Below are 23,919 nucleotides of genomic sequence, written 5' to 3' on the forward strand. Positions count from 1 at the left end.
CAGGTCTGCTAAAATGATGACTGAAAATTTCAAAGACATGCACAAGCTTTGCACAGAAGGCAATGTGACCAAGTCATGCTCACTCTAAACTTAAGGCGAGAGCTCAGACACCCTCACCAGCCAGGACTCATTGCTGTGCTCAGAGCAGCTACACAGCGTCCTGCTCTCCGGGAATACAGGTGCTGCTCCCGTGCTGGTACCTGAAGAAGGCCACACAGATTTATCCCAAGTGTCACATATGACAGCTTAGATCCCTACTTACACTTAAACCCCAGTATTTTTTTCAGGACCTCCCAGAATTTCACCTTATATATTTTTAACAATTCACGTCTGAGATCGTTTTCCTCAGAGAGGACAGAAAACTTTGATTTGACAGCAATGAAGGTACGGAAACACATTTTGGGCATAGCATTAGGAAAATGACAGTGAAGAGGTTTTGTCTGAACATTGTATAAGCACTTGAGTCTCCATTCTTCTTAGTTTAGAGACTGCTACACTGAAGGCCCTCAGGGTATTTCAAGGTCTACAACTTTACAGCTTAATATCCATGTCACAACACAGGCTGAATATGTATTCTATCATTGCATGTGACATTTGCTCCCTGGCTTCTACAGCCTGACCCTTCTCTCTATCATTTTTTCCTCCCCTCATTTCTCTTCCATTCTGCCATCCCCACTTTTTCCTGATACTATTTTTCAGCTTCTATCAGAATTTGCAAGCACGCAGACCTCTTATGACTTGCAGTCACTAACGGTGACAAAGATGGGGGCAGAAAAGCACATCTGGAGGCAAGGGGGAAGGAATTAGCTGTTTCTTTTGGAAGTAGATAAGATTCAAATTAAGATGACCCTGAAAACATAGCTGGAAGCATCTCCTAGAGGCAAGAGCACCTAAGATTTCCAATACCACTCAGAATATAGGCTTAAGGGGAAATCATTTGCTGGAAACAGAAAATAAATTGCATAATTAATTATTGTCTAAACAGAATTTCTGCAATTTTCATGACTGTACATCAGGGTTCACATGCTGTAAACAGCATGTCCGTGTCTAAAACATCTAAACAAGCTACACATGTAACACACATAGCAATTACAAATACGATGTCATGTTTCTGTATGGCCTAAAGGGCTTAAAAGCAATGGCATGAATATCTAACGTATCATAATCCTGTGTCGGTGGCAAAGAGCTGCAATGCATAAATAACTTTTCTTCACAGCATCCACAGAGGCCTAAAAAGGGCATTTTGCGTCACAATATTTTGTAGTACTTTGTAAGAACAAACTTCGTATTTCTACTGTTACAAGGAGGACAAAATTAAGTACAAGCCACTCTCCCCCACTTGCTGCTTTGCTCTGCCTTCCTCCTGGAAAATACAGCACAGTGTGGAGAGGCTGCTTCAATCACAGTGATTAAGAGCTAAATGCTCTTGACTGGTAAAGGAATATCACAACTTTGGAACAGTTCTTTGTCCCTTTATCAATATTAGGCTGGAGTTTTTGGGGTTTCTGTCAATTTTGCATTAGTTCATATCTTTTTACTGCTAATATAATAATAAATTTATTATGAGCTATGAGATACATTATGTATTTCAGATGGATATCTGAAGCTAAGATGTTTGTCATCCATTAATTTATCTTTCAGAGGTTTTCAGGGATGAAATAGAGAAACAATAAGCCACTGAATAAATGGGGATTTAATTCCCTTACTCTCTCATCTTCCATTACTCAGAGAGCACTCAGTGTGAGAAAGTCTATTCGACAAGAAGTATCAACATATTAAACACACACAAAAGCCATCCATCCTGGAAGTGCTTCCTTCAGAAGCAACCACTAACTGTGATTAATTTACACTAAGTTGTAGTTTAAAGAAAGAAGACACTGATGAAATAGTGTTTCTCTCACTACTAAAAATACAAAAATGGGGAAACATACATAGAAGGCAGACAGCAACAGAGATATTACTTCACAGCTGTGTGTAAATCAAAAGCTAAGTTTACAAAGACTACAACTTTGTGGTTTTATCATTCTCATATTCCACCTGTGAAATGTAAGCATTCCAGTTACTGTTGGTGATATTTTTAAAATGTAACTACATTCTACATCTTGGTTTCACCTCTTTAACCATGCTTTTTGTTTTCTGAACCTTAAGAGAATACCAATTGCTTAAAATGAAGGACCACAGTGTACCTCCTCCTATGTGCACGCAAACATGACATTTATGAAAATTCCAGGTTTGCCTTTTTAATTTAACTGAATACAGTATAAACTTGGTCGGTAGTGCTTATTTTTTGCAGCTGTTCAAATTTGATTTCCTCTAATGAGGAAAAGGATCTTAAATGTTTTATTAGGTTAGTCTTTGTATTTTTTTCTTATGAACGTCTTATTTGCTGAAAAACAAAACATAATTTCTAATTATTTATTCTCCTTCTGTAACAGTCTTCCATCCCAAGGGCTAGCCTGATTTTGATATTAAAGACCACTCAGAACCACTCCAAACACACAAAGGCTTAAAAGAGTTGACAGCCATTAGCTGGTGTATATTCTCTTTCCTGGAGAGCAAAAAGTAATTTTTTTTATTTAATTGTGGCTTCCTTGCATTTTGCTATAGGAATAATTGCATTATTAGTAATATCTGAAACATGTCGGAAGTTGTCATTTAATCTACATTTGCACCACTAAAAAAAAGTAGAATACCTATAAGCTCAGAAGCAATTCATAAATTCCAGAAAAACTTAACTCTTGAACTCCGTAATGACTTAGAAGTGTCTTATCCTTCCATCTAAACAATAAATTTCACTATTAAATTATTTTCGGTTATTAAATTAACGTTGGTAGTTGTCAGGCAAACATGCAACAATTCCATCTACAATGACACCAAAAGACTGCTTAACTCTTGCAGCCAGCTATACAACCAGGTGCCATTAATCAGTGAGTTGTAAGCAGGTTTCAGGTGATGTTAAATTAGAGCAAGAAAATAATGGCTCAGGTGTTTATATCGTAACCCTTTCACTAGTGCAGTAGTTCAAACCTATCATTTATGTAGGCACATACTATTCAAATCAGTTTAAATTCATAGGTTATTCATGTATTATTTTGAGGTTTTGCCATCGTATTAATTTTGTGTCTTCTAGTCCTCATCTTAACTCATGAAATTCTTTACAGCCTTTTCTGTAATCAAAAGAAGACATACTGTAGATGTTTTATGACCCATGGGTAACAGGTGCAGCAAGTGTCTCAATCTATAGAAGAAACATTCCCTACATATCTCATCTAAAGCTTACCTACAGAAAAGAGATAAATAAACAAACAGTAAATCATCACCATTATCTCATGCCACTGCATACATCCAAAATTTTTCTAAGTGTGAGATTGACAGGCATTACTACCCAAACTTAAACTTTTGGATTTGCCCTATCTTACGTTCCAAAAAACCAGGCACACCACTAACATTTTACTGTATTTCAGTGGAGTTTCACAACATTACATTACAGCTACAATGAAAAACTGATTCCAGTTAACATGATCAGTAGAGAAAGCTGAAACAGAGAGAGAAAGAAAAGTGGGCTATGCCCTCATATAAATACTATGTGCTTACTGTGTTCTGTGCTTTTGGAATGGAAACTCCACTTTAAACACTATTCACAGCACCACCTCTAAGCGTTTTTTGAAAGACAATCAACACATTAATAAAAGCAAAGGGACTTTTTTTTTTTTTTTCTTAAATCAGCATATAATAATTCTGAAGGTGTCAGAACTGTTTGGAGCTGTTCTGTGGGTCACACCGATAGAGTAAAATCTCTGTTTTTTGATTTTGTTACCCTTGCCTAATTATAAAGTAATCTACTTTGAAGTCAAATGCACTATACCTAAACAAAGTATAATAATATTTTAACTTTTTTTAATAGTTTATATGCATGTTATTAATAATAATATTTTTAAATACACAGTCCTTCAAATAGCTTAGAAGGACAGAAAAGATTTGAAACACAGCCCTCCTGGAAGGGAGGGGGCATCTTGCCTTTTTTAATTTTTTTAATTGTGAGGAAGAACATATACAAAAGGAAGAACGAGACACACTATAGCTCCTACTGGAAGCTGGCTAACAACGAAATCCAACATTTCCTTAGTTTTAAATCTTGTGCTTTACCCAACAAACCATTCCAACTTCCTCCAAGGCACAAAAGGATATAAAAGTAACCACAGATTTTAACAAAAGCTTTCCTAAGCTATTTTATCTATTTATCATAGCAATATGGATCCAAACTTGAATCCAGCTTTACTTGCACATTTAGCCCCTAGAAAGCATACTGCCTACCAGAATCAATCCTAGGCACACCACCTTCAGAAGATTTTAATCACAGAAGAGGAGATTAAGGCTACATCCTTAGATTCTTTCCAGTTCCCTGAACAGAGCAGAAATCAAATGGCAAGAAATAGCAATTCTGGTCACAGCTCCAAGTTTCCTTCTACACAACAAATGATCCAAACAGTTTCTGAAGTTTTCTTACGGCTCCATTCCAAAGTTTATTCTGATCATGGCTCCAGTTTTCCTGACCCAGCTTCTCTGCTAATTTCTCCTGCTTCTCTAAAACACACAATTCACTAATCACTATTCTTGCTTTTGCAATTGCAATGTTACTTCACGGGAAACCTTTTACTTTGCCTGGTGTAGCTTTTGCACAGCCTTTCCAAAATCCTTATGTTTTAGGGTAGCTGTAGATCCAGTTTTATTAGTACATAAATATGGTTTTATTTAGTCTTGCCTTCACTTAAACCATGGGGCTGCAATTACATAGATCCAGCCCCCTCCTTATCAATTTCAGTAACTTTTTAACACAAAGATGTGTGCCAAGTAATCATACTGTAGCTAGCAAACCATTTGTCCTCAGATACTCAATAATCTGGCTGAAAACAAGGAACAAGAAGTTCTGGTCCACACAAATTGGGTGAAAATGTTGTTCAACACAACAAAGCCAGGACTTGACTTTTTGTATTAAAAAGATACTACGCTTGTGCTTTCATGACTGAATGTAGATATGCCAGGATGAACTGGCCTTTTAAGATAAGACAGGTTAAATCCCATTTCTGCCTAATTAGCAACTTCCCCAACAGCAGGCTTTGGTTTCAGAGTATAAAAATCGCACGATGGACCTTTCTATGATGATAATTTGGAGGAAATATTTTCCTAAAAGAGGAAGCAGATAACAGGCTAAAAAAAATAGCTTGATTATATCTCACAAATTATTCACTCCCTCTTATCAACTTCCTCTAATTTTCTAAAACATAATTTCTAGGTGGAAAATGGATTACTCAGCATGTCAGGCACCCAGGATCTCACACGGGCAAACTCCTCACCACTGCCAAAACAGCACACCTTCATTAAGAATAAGGTCCCCTCAAGATAAATATCTTTCTTATTCAAAGAGTTCCACAGAAAGTCACAGAATATGCTGATGTTCAAATCACAGTACAGAAAAGGAAGGCAGCAGGTAGTTAAAAGCAGCTACAGCATACATTCTCATAGAGAAAAAGAAGATCTAACAAAGCACACACATCCCTGTCAGGCAGCTGACGGAGTGAAATCCCTAAGATGGCCTACGACTGGCTCATGTATTCAGTTACAGAGGTTTGTTAATGCCCCGAGTCCTTTAATTTTGACGTCTTTTGTACAACTCGGCATAAAATACTCTTTTTGTTCAATTTACATCATCCTGAGTCTTGACTGCTATATTTCAGGAAGGCATGATTCTAAATTTAAACAGAAAGCAACTCTGGCCCATTAAAAAGGAAGAAAACAAGTGTGAAAGGATAGAGAGATGGCAAACGCTGTATTCTTCTTTTCAGGCTGTATTACACAATGGTAACTAAATGCTTTTCGGGATATAAAAAGGGGTCAGAGCACAATGCATCACCACCGATGAATGTTCGAACTGCTCTAAACAACAAATGGGATGTTTCAGTTCAGAGAACTTTAATTTCTTTAAGACTGAAATACCACAGAAAAAAAATTCTACCTCAGAAAACAAGCTGAAATAAAAGGGGGAAATTTTCACAAAGCAGAAGCCGTATGGCACACAGAGCACTAAGTAGAGAAATTCTATTCATAATATTCATTCACTCATTATGTCCAATCTCTTAAGATCAACCTTGTATTAAACCAGAAAACAGGCAGCTTCTTCCCGCAGACAAAACCTGTATCTACATCTACGTTGGGCCACGTAAATCCTCAAGTGAGGTATTGGCTTCCAAAAATACTTTAAGCAAAGGGATCGCAGAATAATTTAGCCTGAAAACCTCTTGAGGCCAACCCCTGTAACCATCCTGGTCATGACAGAACCAATCCATAAATTAAGTAGCGCTGCTCCCAGACAAGTTTGGAATACCTCTAATGATGGAGATTCCAATACCTCTCTGGACAACTTGTTCCAGTGTTTGAACATACTTGTTGGAAAAAAAATTTCTGATACCTAATTGAAATTTCTGCCCTTTTGTGGTAACTTGTTTTTGTTGTCTTTCATTTCTTCTTGGGCATGTACAGGGAGAAAGAGAGAGTCTGCTTCCTCCTTCTGCAGAGCCACCCAGCAGGTAGCCAGAAACAGCAACCAGGTCCTCCTTTCACCTCTTCTTCTTCAGACCGCAGAGAACACAGCCCCCACAGCCCCCCACTATCACACATGCTCCAGCCACCTTCTGCTGGACTCACCCCAGTCTGCCCATCTGAGGAGCTCAGAACTGAACCCAGTACTCCAGATGCAGTATCACCAGTGCTGAAGAGGAAGGAATAATCAACTCCCAAAGCAGTATGCAATTATCCATAAGGGCACTGCTACCGATTCATATTCAACTTGCTGCCCACCAGGACCCCAGATGATTTTCTACAAAGTGCTTTGCTGGCCACAGGCTGTAATGTTCGGTGCATGACTTCACTCCATCTCGGGTCAAACCCAGTATTAACTCTCAAGAAACAGCTAACCTAGCACGCCGATTGGACCTTGAACCCCTGACCATTTCTCTCAGAGCCTAGCAGCTCAGCCAGTTCTCCACTACAGAGATGAAACATATTCAAATAGCAGGCATAAGTTTGTCCAAGTAGAGCCCAGAAGATGGCACTGAAATCAGAAAATTCAAAGTTCTCTAAATCCTGTTGCCCTTATAGAAGGCTCATTCCATGGTCTTTCCAGCTTTTTAAACCGGCCCAGACCAGAATTGTCCGGTAAGAGCAAAATATTCCTTTTAAAGATGCAAAGATATTTCATATGATGCTACTGCAACAAACAAATCTCCTTCCACCATACAGAAAAGTTATATATGCTAATATATGCTAACAGTTCAGTAAGCCAATCCTTAGAGCTGAAAACCTGTTTCAAGAAGAGGTAAACTTCAAAACATTTTTCAAAAAAAGCTTTTCATTGAAATACATATTCATTACCTTCCCAGACATGAACATACCACAGCATAGTACATTGCAAATAGGCTCAACAGAAAACTGAATCAAGTGCATCCATTTGTCCATAACTGATGGACAAGATGGACTTGTTAAGGAGAAATCCTCTTCTCCTTAGAGAAGATAAAGAAAACAGGTTGTACTAAAAATATTATACACTGCCAGTCTTCCTGGTTCTAGAAAGAAGGAAATCTGTGCATTTCAATTCTTCTGAAGATTATTTTCAAAACCAACCCTTCAGAATTTTAAAGAATTTGTACCATAGCTTTATTAATAGCTGGCTAATACAAATTACATTACACTGTGACACAATATATATCATATTACCGCAGATTCTACTTAGTAAGAAAACAGCCAGTATGAAATCCGTCTCCATATACATCTTTGAACATTTTGTGCTCAAAGAAAAGCAAAGAGAATGCTATGGAAATCTAAAGTATGTCACATTTTGTGTCTGTGTATATAAACACACACAATGCCTATGATTAGGGCAAATTCTTATATTTACATATGCATATAGCTACACATGCATATTTCAGAGAATTTGTTCTAATTGCACAGGTTGTGTAGAAATGAGTAACTGTCATATAAAATCTGGAATCTGTTACCGATCCAACTGTTCCACTTAATCAAAAGCAAAGAGACTCCTAAGAGCTCTCTTGTTACTTCTGACAGCCAATTTCCCAAAGAAAGAGCAACTGTGCTAACAGATCTTAATAATTCACAGGGCCTGGAGAGCCTAAAAAAAAAAAAAAAAAAAAAAAAGGGGGAAGGAGGGAGGGAGGCTTTTCTTTTTGACAAAAACCAGCAAATGGCCTCTTGAAAACAGCAAGAAAAGAGTCTGCCCTGCCTACACGCAAGTCTGCAGAACAGGAGAGTGCCAACAACAGCGCCACATTTCTCATTCATTCCATGTATTTAATAGCTTTTTCATGCCTGGAATGATGTACAACACCACTGTCTCCAGCGTATTACCTTTCACGCAAAATGCTTACCTTACAGAAGTATACCACCTCAGAAGGCTACTGCAACCTTTTATAGATGTTATTGTTCAGTATATGACCTTGTTAGAAATCATTAAAAGAACAACTACTACCACAGCCAATTAATCTGAATTTAAGGAAAAAGAAAATCTGGTAGGACATTTATTTTCTCTGATCTGCAGTAAAAGTACATACAATAATTTTCGTAGGTTATGGAAAAAACCTCCCATAATGAGTAATAACCATTGCCTAATTCCTGAAAGAATAACCAATAAAAATAGCTCAAATAGAAAATGACTGAATATCATGACTGTCAGATAAAGCTTTCAGGATTTGATTAAATGAAACTTGCAGAGTGCTTTCTCTACAAAATGAAACAAACTTTTTCTTACAGAACAGCAGAAGATTTAAGATATTTGTAACGGAGTATAGCTCTGAAGAAGTGTTCAACTTTATTCTTCATTATATTAAAAACACATGTTACTGCAGAAGAAAGGAAAGCCTAACTTGGAAGAGAAAAAGATCTGCAAGATCCATTAAAAAAACGTAGGTATGAAAGTGGTGTTCCAATACTGAAGGTAACACAGCTGTGCAAAGCAATTTGAAAATGCTCCACGTACTTTGATAACAAGATAATTTCATATGAAAGTTATTTTTCTATTCTAGCTGCTTAAAAAAACCCAAACAACAAAAACCAAAAAAACCTCACGTTTCTCACTGTCGCTGTGGATATACATCCACGCAGTTGTGCCAGAGGTCACTGTCCTCAGCTGCTTCTCACAATTACAAGCATGAGAATGAAGACTGGTTCAGACCTGCCGGCGGAGCTCCCACGTACACACTTCCTACGCACTGCGCCAGATTACCAAAGCCTATTAGAACTTTTTAATATCTGAACTGTATACGCATAAATACTACAAATTCAATACCTGAAGTGAACTACACCTAGTGTTGCAACCAAGCGTTCTAAAAGTGTGGAGCTACCAGAACTGGGAAAGCACAATTTGCCCCTTTTTCCAGGTGATGAGGTCGTTCACCTGTCTTCTAGCTCAAGCTCAATTTGCAGGAGGGTGGTTCTTAATGTGAGGTGGAAGTACTACTTCTGAACAGATCCACAAACCAATTCATTTACTCCGCGTTACCTGTCACGCAGCTTCTGGCAATAATTCTCATTCACCCTAATTCCCTACCTACGCGGGGAGGAAAGAGCTCTCGGATCCGACCTCCCGACAGGAAACGGTTACAAAACAGCAGATGCAGGCTGGCTGAGAGAAGGCACATTCTCTGCCAGAAATAACTCTTCCTAGCTGAAACACTTCAAACAATAACATTTTTACTTTTTTAAGCACTGCCTAAAGAAAAATAAGTACAAAGAGGACGGGAAAGGCTGGCATATTTATATCACAAAATAAGCTAAAACACATCCAAAGCAACAACAGTTAAGAAAGTCTCTTTCTTATAAAAAGTAATTGTAAAGTTTTGGAAGCAAGAGAAAAAAATAGGTTAAAAGAGCTTAATAAAAAAATCCACATAGAGAAAATTTTTTTCAGCCATTTTATGAAGCATAATAAATGAGGAATAATAAGAGCATAATAATAATAACAGAAGCATAATAAATGAAGAATCTAAGAATGGCTGAAACTCCATTTTATAGATTAGTGTAAAATGTTTTGTTTTCTTGATTTCTAACTTGATTTAAAACCAGAAATATGCTACTGTTTATTTTCTGGCACTTCTGTTCATTTTGTTTTCTTTTACTTCTGGAGAAAGATAAGACCTTTGTTTCCAAGCCCATAAATCATGAATGAATAAATGAATGCCTTCAGGGTCTTACATTGTTTGTATGGCACTCCAAGCATCTCCTTTGTCATTCTCTATAAGGACACAAACAAAAAAAGGTGGAAGTGAGGTTACAGAAGACTGGTTTACTGGAAGGAATCATGCTTATCCTGAAAAACTGCCTGCTACAACTTTACCCTGAAGAACAGCATAGTATGACAGCTAAAACATTAGCAATAATTTTCATCAGTCCTACGTGACTGTTGAGGCAAATTAGTTTGATGTACATATTAAAACCTCATCAGTTAAGCTCAGAATCTGTAGAAGTCAATGGAAGTGACAAAGGACATCTCAAAATGGAAAGCCCATAGGTTCAGAAGTTTCATTAGTACCGTGCTATTAACTGACTGAATTTCACAGACGTTGTATTATTAACATGAAGTTTTAAGCTTTCAAGGAAGAAATATTTAAACCAATAATTACATACAGAACAAGGACTGCAAAGTATGCTATACTGTACAGACTCTGCTACTTGAGAAATGAATTACTTAAATTCTAGGGCTCGCTGGAGAAGAAACTCAACCTTGACTGATCCAAATACATATTCCCTAAAACTGCCAGCCACTGGCTAAGAGACATAGATGAACTTTGATCATCAAGCACTGCGAAGCTTACAACTCTGCTAACATCCCTGTAAGGGAATGCCAGTTGCTTTTTCCATGAGTTCACACTCTGGATCCCAGAACACGCAACAGCGAACAGGAAAGTTGACCTGGCAACTAACTCCTCAAAGGGCTCTGCTGCAGACGTATAAAAAGGAAGCATTTTGTGCACAGAAGCACAAAGCCAGAAGAATGACTACATTTTGTACAACTGATGAACTACTTTATCTTCCATCTTCTATGTCACGGATGGAAATTGTACACAAACCACCTCGGTAGGAAATAGAGAGTTTCAAATACTTCCACATAGTCTTCCCTGCAAACAAAAGAGGCATTTAATATTTTCATACCTGTTTGCAGTTCATATTTGTATTTTTTAAATTGAAAATGCAAATACTCGTATCTGGATTATTTTGTCAGGGAGACAAAGAACAGTTCTGAAACTCTGAAACACAGAAGTATGAGCTAAAGCAGAAGTGAAACAGCCTTCAAAAAAAAAAAAAAAAAAGGTACTCCTGTGGCAATGGCAGGTGTGCCAATAACCTACCCATTCCCACTCATCCAATCCACAACAAATAGCAAGTGCATCTAGTCTCAAAGTGGATATAACCCAAGAGAAAACAGTTTGGTTGATGCACCTATAAAAAGGCTCTTTATCAGGAGCACATTAAAACTAGAGAAAATTATTACTATGCAGCAATTAATCTTGTGCACCAAGCAACACCTAATATACAGAATTTAAATAAAAATGAAATTATACCATACTTTAACATTGTTATTATTATTATATTATTACATGCTGCAAGAGATTTTTAGGTTAATTTCTCAAAACATTTCATGGAATTCAGATACTATGTCCATTAAATAGCAATTCACAAGCAACTGCTTGCTCTGGACGCTATTCATATCTCAATTTTAACTTATTCCTCAATTGTTTCATGTGGTGTTCTGTCAAAAACCTACTACACAATGCAATTATGGTATTTGTTCAACACATACCACTATTTCCAAACACACTGTAGAAGATACAAACTTTGATAAGTTAACTTGCAACAGAAGCAGCCAAGGATGTCTAAATTAATGCAACTAACATTGTACAGCAGCGCAGAAGATAGATCCAATTTTGGCAAGAAAGTCTTTGAAATGCTGTGACTAATCTAATAAAATATATTTTTAAAAGAACCAAATAAAGAGTCTCAGTAAACAGAGGTTCATAAATATAAACAGCAACACAGGTGACCATTAACTTCTGACATTCACAGAAATTAGGGCTATTTTCCACAAAAAAATAGAATCCTTATAATAGCAAAAGGTCACAAATTAAAATTCATTCTCAGCCACTCAGTACGAACACTACAAAACCTTTAAGAAGTAACTACTGTATACCTCTTCTAAGACAAAGCACTGAAAAGCATGGTTGTTCCAACTCCCTATAAAGCAATCAAGTCACATCACTTGGTATATTAGCACACAAACGTACATCACTCAAGAACACTCGAGTCTCCTTCTAATAGTTAATACTACAGCAAACATATTGGGTTTATTGCTCAGCGCAACACATACAGGATTTTCAAGAGTACTAGAACGTCAAGCTACACCTTACTATTTCTTACCCAAACAACGTTACTGTTTCTAAAACTATTAAAAGCCCCAAGTTTTATCTTTAGTTTCACCTCATTCCCCTCTTCTAAAGCACTAAGCATAACTACTGTGAAACCAGCAAATCTGATTTAAAAGCACCAACTGACACGTAATGCCATTAATAATGACAGTCAGTCCAATAAAATACTTAATGCCTTAAAACTCTCACATTTTGAGCCTGTAAAGGCAGGAGAAAGTCATATAATTAAACAGCTTTACTATAAAATGCAAGCCCCATCTGGCTGCAGTTCATCTTCCTAACTGCGGGATCATCAAGCACAATATTTGACTTTTCATAAGGATAAACGGAATGGAAAACTGTTTTCGTTCCCTCTCAGCCTTTAAAAAAAGATTTGCTATCCATATGGATACCTGTGCCGGATTACAACTATGACTGAACTACGGGTGTGCAATATTAAAAGCTACAGGAGAAGGAGGTTTAGAAGCAAGTAGATATTACTTTTTTGTTGCTTATCAAAAACTATCCATAAAGCAGGAATTTTTGCTTCTTATGTTTCACAAATCCCTGCCTGCATTATTTGATCACAAACAAATCCAACAAAACCTACTCACAGTATGCTTTTAACAGCTCATTTTATCCTGATTTACATTTTAAAGAGTCCACCTACACATGACCAATATCTGCTAACTCTGAAAGATGATCCAACTGTTTTCATCAAGTCCATGCCTGTTCAAACTCATCTTTTCAATTTTAACACTGAGCAACGCTTTAAAAATTCCTAGTAAATTATATCACTGTATTTATTACAGGTAACCGACTCCAGTTTTTTCCACAAACATTATTTAATCAACAGCTCAATAATACACAAGCACCTTTCTGACAAATGTTTCTACAAACACTTTCCTCTTGTTAACCCTAAACCCACACAAGTTTACATTAATCTGTGATGACCCAACGGATGCTAAAAAAATTAAATAAATGTAACCGATGCATTTCCACTCTTTGAAGCACAGGAGATACCCTTTTTTTTTTTTAATGCACTCTATTTTATTACATATTAGTTTTTACAGTTTTATCCAATATTCTCCACCTAAACGCACAGCTGCCAGAAAGCTTTCTCTAGACCAGCTGTTTACGAAGAAATTTCCACCTCTCTGTGCTTTTCCATCAGTTACCCAATCTAGAACTGATTTATGCTCCCATCTCCAAACTTAAAGTTCAACAGCTTCCAACAAGATTAAGAAGTATTTTACTACCACCTTTGTCCTAGTGCTAAAAATCACCTCTGACCAGCCATGACAAAACCACCCTATAGGTCCACGTCATTCAGAGCTATTTCTGACCATCAGAAGCACGTGACCTAACAGCGTACAGTGACTGTTGGACACTAATTTGATTTAAACAAACTCAAATGTGCATGCATGCTTTATTTTTCAACCATTATTTTATACAAACATTACCTAACAGAATTTTAACTTCTGTAAGAAGAACACATTGGAAAGTGATCAGGGATTTTGCTTCAGAGCCATGAAGCATTCAGTTTATGGAAGCTAAGGAGAGGGTCAAATTCAACAGTGCTACTACCACTTCTGCACTTGTTTCACAAATTCTGAGCAATGTAAACCAGAAATAATACAGTAGTCTAATATGTCGCCTCTCCTGAAAACCTGCAGTGAAAGTAATGCTGTACTCAGCTTTACCTCCAGGATTTTTTTGCAGCTAAATAATGGCAGCAGAATTTCTGAGTTTCAAGAAATTATGACAGGGATCTCAGTAACAGCAGCTACAGATACTGCTCTCAGGGCCAGGAAAGCAATTTACCATGCTTAAAATCCTTAAGAAATGCTTACTAGACAACATTAGTTCAATGCAATAAAAATAAAGAAATGGCTCCCAAAGAATAGTATTGCCAAGACTGCATTAAAGAGGTTATTCTATGCAACACTAAGGGTAGTTTACCTAATGAATTTGCACCTTAGCCAGCGGTGTTTAATCTCGTCACATTCTTCCACCGAAGCCCTGGATTGCCATTCCAGTAGTGCAAAACTGAATTTGCTCTACAGGGAAAGTCTCCTTTTTGTTCTTAAAATGCAGGTTTGTGGCAGCAACAAATTAAAAAGGCAGGAAGTCCACTGTGGAAGGACAGCCAGGCAGAGGAGAGCCTGATCAATGGGAGATTTCTGTTACTAGAACCTGCAGAAATTCTAGAGGACACTTCAAACCAGTTGAAGACTGAAATGAAAATGGTATGATCAACATAAAATTAAAGAGCACAGGGGGGAGTAAAATTAGCACATTAAAGACAAAAAGAAAAATAATCAGCTTTACCTTTCAATCACCTTCAGAACAGAAAACAAAGAGGGTATTTACTGAGTTAGCTAGTGAAGTTACAGCAGGAAAGCAGTGTATTTCCTAAGTGGTTTCCCCAATGATGGGATTCACCCCTCCTTAACGCTGACACGTGACACATGTCAGCTGAAACCTTGCATTATTCTGAAACCAGTCCGCACTCAAGAACTCTGAAGGCTTTCAAATCAAATGACCACTTTAAAAAAAAAAAAAAAAAAAAAAGTCTCTGCCTAGATCTCCTACCTGCCTAGAAAGCCTGCTGGCATTCTCCAGCCTAGTGATGACAAGTCTTTCTGGCACAGAGGCCAAATACAGATCATTGCCTCTAATGCCAGCCCAAACACAGGTTAATATTAAGCTCAGCATTAGTATTACTACTGCCAACATCAATATATAAAAAGCTTCATTAAGTATGATTTCAGTTGAAATTGTCTCTACAAGAGCAGCAAACTTACTAGCGCAGCACTCTTCAAACTAAGACAGAGGATACGACGTCCACAGCAAAGATGCTGCGAAGTCTGAGAAGGTTTTAGGAACAGTAAACTGGCAGGAGCTCTGATTTAGTACTGGAATGAATCACCCCTAAATGTCACTGCATATCTTTAAATTGTTTAGGGTTTTGTAAATTCTTGAGAAATCCAAGTGGAAAAGGGACTGGGGGGAAAACACACAATTGTCTTTTGTCTTCACAATCAAATCAGATTTTTAGCTGAGGAAATAAAAAATATAAATATTATCTCTGAGGTTATTTTGATCTCAGATACTTGGAATGAAGAAATCTCTCATTCTGTAAAAATATTCTGGTTTCTTGTTTGTTAATCTGTCCTGTTTAAAAAAAAAAATTAAAATCTCTTTCACCAACACCTACTCTGTTTCCACAAAGACTGACTTTTGAGAAAGGTCATGAAATTTTTTTGCATCAAAAATATTTGACTCATGACAGCCTCTAGGAATGCCCTGTGAATGAAAGTGTGAGACTATACCATCCCTTAAGAAGAAAAGAACAATTCTGTAATAAATCTATAAATAAATAATCTTGCTTTTTTAATGTATCTTCATAAACAATGCATATATTTATAAGCTAGTATGTTAGTGTAATACCAAGCCTTAGGCCTGTGCGGAAGCATGGGCAACACCATTTAACTGTAAGAAAAGCATCATGTTTCAAGTGATCAACAAGGAGTCAGCTTTATGGACCTTCAGTAATCTAAAAATGTTCCACACAACTTTGATAGCTCAAGAAAATATGTGTATCTAAGCCCACATCTGGCCCAGAAGAAAGAAAAGAAAAAGAAGAATAAAAAAAAAAGAAGCAAAAGCAAAGTCACAGCACTAGTTACAATGCAAGCAATTCAAAACCTACGCACAGCTCATTATGTATACAAATAAACCTGGCATGGCCTGTCAAGGGAATAAGTTCCGTATGTTTGCACTTACTGGTCTCCCTACTAAAGAGTTCCCATTAAATCGAACAATTACTTACTGTCTGCAAGATAAGCCCTTGAACAGGTGTGGTGATCAAATCTTGTTTTCACCTTTATTGCCCTTGGACAAAACACTCCAAATTTCAGTAATTTCATTTACAATTATGAGCCAAATTCACCCCATGTAAGATGACATTACGTGGTCAGAGCTAATGAAGGGATTCCTCAGAGGCACTTAAGCCACAACTTTTTCTGCGTCTTATTTTTGTAATAGTTCGAACGCAGTAACACTGAGAATACGTAGTGAAAAGCAGGTAATGAGTACTTACTCAGCAAATATAGTCTCATTAAAAAGTTACATAAAACTTCCCTGACCGTTTTAGTAATACCCTTTACATCCAGGGCATCCTTTGAACTGAATTTCAAACGAGTGCATTTATGTCAATACTTTAATGGTCTTGTCTTGATGTTTGCCTAACAGTGTCTTTTGGACAACATGCATTTCAGAACTTACAGTTTACAGCATCAGCGACCCACAACTCTGTTTTCCTAGAGGGGAAAAACACAACTCCAAGTTTGCCATCAGAAGTCACCCAAAACGGGCAGCTCCTGTTCCGTATAGCTGCTATCCTCCTTCCTCAGAGGGGCTGCTCTACCATCACAAAGGGCATCTGAATGCGTTCGGTGGAAGTCAGGTAAGTTAATAAAGCTCTGAGCTGCATTTTTATGCGACAAGTAAAAAAGAACATAATGAAAAAGCATGTGGCTTAAACGTGTTTTTCCCCCTTTACTCCTTCTTCCTCACATGTCCTAAATGCATAGTCACCTATTTCTGCCAGTAGCGAGGATGCTTGCAAATCACAGTTAATGCTTCCCTATTACCACTGCTATCAGGTATCTACTATATTGAGTGAATCCCTTAAATCATTTTAATTCTTTAAAAAAAAAAAAAAGTTAGATTTAATACAAGAATTATGTAGATTACAAAAGTAACCCTTTAATGCAATTCTAGAGACTATTATTCAGTACAAAGATTGTTTTAATTCTTTTTTAGTAGTGCCTTACACCATCCATGAGGCTTTATTTCAGAAGCGGAACTCGCAATTGTTATTAGAATGTAAGTAACAACATATTTTTCCCATTTTAAGTAGCAAGTTCTCAAACTGTTTTCCCTTACATAGTATCTCTGGATTTATACATGTGAGCTGTAACGAGGAATAACCTCGAACAATGACTATGACTGAAGCATTTCTACTCCGAGCATCTAATGGGTTTATTTTTTATTACTTTTTTTTTTTTTAAACACAGATTTGAATAAATCTCTGCCTGTTAGCATTTTAAGCACATCAGTCATCTCACTCAGGTAACTCAGTCTTCATTATGTAATGAAGGACAGCTATATATGCATGTATAGACAGTACTGGTTAACTGAAAATTAATAGATTAAATCCAGGAGCCCTAAGAGACTAGCAAGTGCCAACAGAAGTAGGAGACCTGTGAAGACTGACGTTAAGTATAGAATCAGTCCTCTCACCCTTCAAAGTGGGAGAGGGAATGGAGATAAGGGAGACAGGAATCCCTAAAAGCCAACAGATTCAGGGTTTTAATTACTTGCCAGAAGTTACCAAGTAGGAGAGAAATATTGAAGGCTGAGTGCACTTAAGACAAATATGGTGGTGATTACATAATCCAGAGATTACTACAAATTACTAAAAACGCAAATAAAGACGCTACCATTTCAGATTTGGCTCACTTCAAGAGGAGTGCCAATTCCTTCCTGGAAAACATTACACAGGATGTGGAATCTCCCTCCACAGTACAGGACCCATACTGCTTAACTGAAGCGGAGAATGGCAGCAGTTCAGTGACTTTGGGTTAAACAAAGACCAATTATGCACTCAAAAAAATCCCCAGTGCCCCCCAATCCAGAATTTGTACCTGCAAATACGCAAACATGTCAATACACACAGGCACACGCCTCTAGTACAGTACAGCAGCTTCACTTCAGCTCCATCACCCTAAAAGTCAGAAGCCTTATTGCTGCCAGAAGTGAAATCTATTCTACATGGTTCCATAGCCAGGGGATTCAGAATAAAAATTAAGCAATTTCACAGGAAAGAGGGGACCCCAACAAAACCCACAGACGTTTTCTATTTTTCTGCTCAAAACAAAGAAACAAACCCCAGCCTCCTTGCAATAAATGTTATCCTATAACTCACCCAATTTAGACTAGACAGTTAAATACATTTATCTTATTATAACACTAACAGGCTAATGTGTTTCCAAACCAAGGCACTGAAATAAAGCAGGTCTTCTAATAGGATCTACAAACTTCAAAAGCTAAATAATTTAAAATTTTGGTCTCACTTAACACAAATAGAGCCCCCTAATGTGACTAAACACTGCAATATATCACTCGTGCTCATCATCTTCCACTCAGCTTTTTTCTAGCGACAGTATTTCTTCGTTTAAGCAAATAAACATATTCTCAAAGTATAGTCAAATATTTTTACAGCTGACAGAGTTCCTCCCTCACTCAACATGAGAACTGAACAGGGAAAAACAAATAAGCAAGCAGTTAAAAAATAGACAGAAACAAGCATCAACTGTTAACTTGAATTAGGTAAGTAGCACGAACAGCCAACAGAATCCCAAGACAGAGTAAACTTAACCTACACAAACAAATCTACAAAAGCTATCAGTGTTTAAGCATTATATGCTCGAATTCCTGAAATAACAAATATAAATTTAGCTTTGGAGTGGGAAAACCTGTAAACTCTGGTTGAGCAAAACAAACAAACAAAGTCATCAGAGCTGGTCTAACTCTATAACCTAGCTTCATCAGTACTTGAAAATAAAGACCAATCTAACAGCAGAGTTAGAGCTCTGAAGGTATATACTGTGCAGTACCCCCGTAACAAAAACAAAAAGGGAACAATGGCCTGACAAAATACAGACTTAAGAAAAAGAAATTCAAAGCAACAAAATGGCTGGGAAAACTCTTTCTAAAGAAGTTCAGAGGGTTGATAAAATTTATTGAACAAAAGAAATGCTCATCAGGATGGGAAACTCTGCCAGCACATTCTTCGAGACCACAGAACCATCAGACAGTACCAATGTATTTATTAGCAACCAGATCCAAACAGCAGCCGTCTCCGACTACTCCCTCTACAGCAACAGATTTGGCTGAAGCACAATGGTCCAGTGGCTGTAGATGAGGATAAAGAGTTACTCACACGCCAAGACATCTACCGTAAGCATTGTATGGATCAGTTGGAAAACCAATTTACGTAACAGTATTTTATCCTGAGAGAGGTCAATATTTATGCTGCCCTAGGAATTTCTTTTCATTTCAGAAGTGTCAAGAAAGCCGAACAATGCTGAAACACACAAACACAAATAAAAAAGACTAGTGGGAATGCATCGGGGTATTTATTGCTACCAGTTTCTCACTGTAAATAATCTCCTGCCAGGCTCAATACTTGAAAGCAACTTCTCGAACAATATCCAACCATCATCTCTCTTTTGGTGTGGGATGAGGAAACATCCATTAGTCCACTCCATAAAAGTGGAAATATTTTAATGCTCACATCTGGCTGTTGACTGAAACAAGTTTCTAGTGAGCTTTGAAAGAGGCCTTCAGGGGTGGCCCATAATGTTATTATGGAAAAACAAGTTCCACTATGAACACTGAAGTCCCAAACACCTTCTCTATCAGCTTAATCCTCACATGTGAGCACAGAACACAATTCACCTACAATACTTTGAATAACAGAGAACACAATAACACAGCAGGAAAACTTGGGCTGAACCAAAGACTTTCACCTAATGGAACCAGAGGTAAAGGAAATTGGTTTTCACTATTACAGCTCTTTGAAAAATCCACTTCTTAAAAGGTAACTTTTGGGCTTCAACAAGAGGTTTTTTTTCTTAAATAAAATTTTTTTTGCTCCGTCTCTGCAGAGAAAATTACTTGCACTGCCCTAGGCAGCAAGAAGATCTTAAATAATAAGCTCACTGGGCGAGAGGGCTCTTCTGACTGCAAAGTATATTTTGAAAGTCTAATGCTATTTTGGCAATTCAGAATATTAAGCAGCTCAATCTACATTTTAGATTTATTTATGAATGCTTCATACACATTTTCATTAAAGAAAGTATAAGTTTAGGAAAAATAATAAGGTCAAAAATATCATAAATGAACTAACTTTTGATAATTTTCATAAATTGTTCAGCTCTATTTGTTCAAAGGAATTCAGCAAGCAACAGTGAAGATAATTAGATTAAGATGTAAAACCAATTCAGAGATGACAGATTCACAGAAACCTAAAAAACAACTGAAAACCAAAAGCGTAGTTTATCATTATTATTACAAAAGGCAGCGTACATTAAATCCAATGCAAAATGCAGGAAGTACTAATGAGGTAAAGCCAAGGGTTCAGAAATATGGTAAACGAGATGTTTATCTTAAATCTAGCTACGCGTCTTGCAGATGAGACTGTGTTACTAAGAAGAAAGAAGGACCACTGTTATGTTTTAAAGCAGAAATACAAAACCCAACATAGTTCCAAAGCATACGTTTAACTGACTTTTCTATGAGAAGTATTTTGCCATGCTAAAAACTGAACTTTTGAAAATTCTTAGGTAACACATAAAACCAAACCTTTTATTTTTGTAGTAAGTGTTCAAGAAGTCATACTTCAGAATTTCATCCACAGAGTAAACAGGAGACACCTCTAGTTATTTTGCTTTTTAATTTATCTGATGCTGAAGTGATTTTCTAGCACTTATTAGATGAACATGAAAAGTCATGAAAGTACACCTAGTATTATTCATTTTCTAAAACCCTTCTGAATAAAATTTAAACATTAAAAAAACCCCAGAGATTATGCCATAAAATGCTTTTTTCAAATAGACACTTTGAAAATCATAGGTAATGACAGCCTCCTAACCACTTCAATCCCTTATCAATTTTAGGCTTCCTCTGAAATGGTAAGTAAAATAGCTTTTAAAATTATTTCATTTATTCAATCACAGACCTTTAAAGAGTAAACTCAGGAAAAGAGCACAACATTAACATTAGACATGGCTTGTTGTAGTTTTCCTTACTAAATTACAGCAGTAGATATTGGGAATAATCAGGTATCCTGGGGAATTTTTCCTGCAGCAAGTTTTTTCCATATCATGGTCCATCTATATTTTTATTACTTATTAAAAGACCAATATACATAGAGTCCAGTGCCTTGCAGTTATTCCCCCTTGTATTTATAAACATCAAAGTCTTCCAGGCTTTAACAATAGGAAAAACCCTGTGTCACCCTTTAAGAGATTAAGCTGTTTAGGGTTTGGACATATCCACTGCATAACTAAGTAGGAAAAAAGCTGAAGCTCCTGCAGGTCTTAGACTTTTCCTTAATAATCTTTTTCCTTCTTGGTATCAGGGATATCGTGATATTGAACAAAACAGTGTTATTTCAGTGTCTTGAGTTTTTTATGAATCTAGTTAATACCTATTAATTTCCTTTTATCTCTCTCTTTTTTTTTTTTTTTTGAACACAGCAATGTTGCACAAAAGTTAACTGTAGGAATCAAAAGAAAGATGGCCAATTAGTGGTTGAACTGCTAGATCTGCTTCATGGAGAATTTTTATTTGACCCCAGGAATGCTAGCTGCTCAAGCAGACTAAACAAATTTGATTCATTTCTGTGTGTTAGGATTGGGGTGTACAGATCTAAGCCAGGCTGGCAAGGTTTAATAATAGTTCACATACAGCATTACACAGTCATAGTTACATTAGTCTTCCCTGCTCCACCCTACCCCAGTCTGCCAGGAATAAAGTCTGAACACCTCTAACGTAAAAGAACAAATTCTGAATATCAGCGGCTTACTACTCCTTTAAAAGAAACGGCTGTTGCTAAAGCAGAATTACTGAGGTCTATTATTCAAAAGCCATATCATAAATTTTCATCTGGGATAAAGCATTATGTTATTATTCTGTGTTATTAACAGGCTTCTTGACTCTGTTCCAACTTTCTTTGATAGTTATCGTAACGCGTGAACCCGTCTGATATCAGTGTCTGCAGGAACGCATAGTCACAGATAAAGTCAGCAACAATCTGTTTGCCTAGAGACAAAACTTATTTTCTTCTACAGATTGAAGTTACTTTTATGCCACCTGGTTTAGATAAGCTGCTAAAGTTTCGCCTGTTCCGATGTGAACAGCTGCTCCTTGAAGATGAAGGGACAAAGCCAGGAATACTTAATAACTTTCTTAAATGGAAACACTGTTGAATCATTCATTTTCCTCACAACAGATTGCGTAAAGCATTCTCAGTGTTTAAGTCTAACCAACCTTTTAACTAGAAATAGTAATCCTTGTTGAGATTTTCCTACCCTGGCACTAGTTTCTCTTAGAAGTGTCCATCTGGCTTCTAGCCAAAGCTATAAAAGGCATTTATTAAAACCAAGTTTTGAGATAGGGGAAGGGCCGGATGGAAAATTCAAGACAACCACCAAAATCTGTGCAGGTTTTTACCTACAATGCACCAGGGTCTTCTCCTTTCCCTAATTCAGAAACATCATTTGTTCTCCCCACATCTTCTTTCCACTCCAGCCTTTGACTTGAACACTGATTCTCTACACCAAAAAAATTGTTCTCTATTGGCTTTCATAGCTGCAACTTCTATGGCTCTCTTTCCATCTCTCCCGTAATACCTTCAGTGTCTCAGACAAGATGCCTGCTTTCTTTCAATTTATCTACTGTACAGATGAGGAATGTAAACAATCCATGTATTCATATATACTTATTCATCAAATAAAGTATTAGATGCAAAATAAAAGACATTTGTAGATTGGTGTCATGGTTTAACCCCAGCCAGCAACTAAGCACCGCACAGCCGCTTGCTCACTCCCCCCATGGCGGGATGGGAGAGAGAATCGGAAGAGTAAAGTGAGAAAACTCGTGGGCTGAGATACTAAGACAGTTTAACAAGGAAAGCAAAAGCCACACACACAAGCAAAGCAAACCAAGGAATTCATTCCCCACTTCCCATGGGCAGGCAGGTGTTCAGCCATCTCCAGGAAAGCAGGGCTCCATCACGTATTACTGTTACTTGGGAAGACAAAACACCATCACTCAGAACATCCCACCCTTCCTTCTTCTTCCCCCAGCTTTATATGCTGAGCATGACGTCATAGGGTCTGGAATATCCCTCGGGTCAGTTGGGGTCAGCTGTCCTGGCAATGAGTCCTGCCCTCCCCCAACTTCTTGTGCACCCCCAGCCTACTTGCTGGCAGGGCGGTATGAGGAGCAGAAAAGGCCTTGGCTGTGTGTAAGTACTGCTCAGCAGTAAGGAAAACATCCCTGAGTTATCAACACTGTTCCCAGCACCAATCCAAAACATAGCCCCATACTAGCCACTGTGAAGAAAATTAACTCTACCCCAGCCAAAACCAGCACAATTGGTTGTGCTAAGACATGACTGCCAGAAACAGGTAAATTTTAAAAGTGCAACTGGTAAAGTCTCAAGGCAAAATAGGCTTAGATTAATTTGAACTATTTTGTAAGTCCTTAACATATTTAGGATAGAATTAGTTGTAGGTTTACAAATTTTGTTTCACATCTTTAATTTAAATTTTAGCCACGTGAAAACAGACACAAACCAAAGGAAGAATTATTA

The 23,919-nt window shown here is 37.3% G+C and overlaps 1 protein-coding gene across 2 annotated transcripts in view; it reads right to left on the reverse strand.

The window, feature by feature from the left end:
- The window catches only part of MED13L (mediator complex subunit 13L), a 203,551-nt gene that overhangs the window by 132,370 nt on the left and 47,262 nt on the right, over nucleotides 1–23,919 (reverse strand). The window lies entirely within an intron of this gene.

This window comes from Aquila chrysaetos, chromosome 9 (genome assembly GCF_900496995.4).
Source record: "Aquila chrysaetos chrysaetos chromosome 9, bAquChr1.4, whole genome shotgun sequence".
NCBI lineage: Eukaryota > Metazoa > Chordata > Aves > Accipitriformes > Accipitridae > Aquila > Aquila chrysaetos.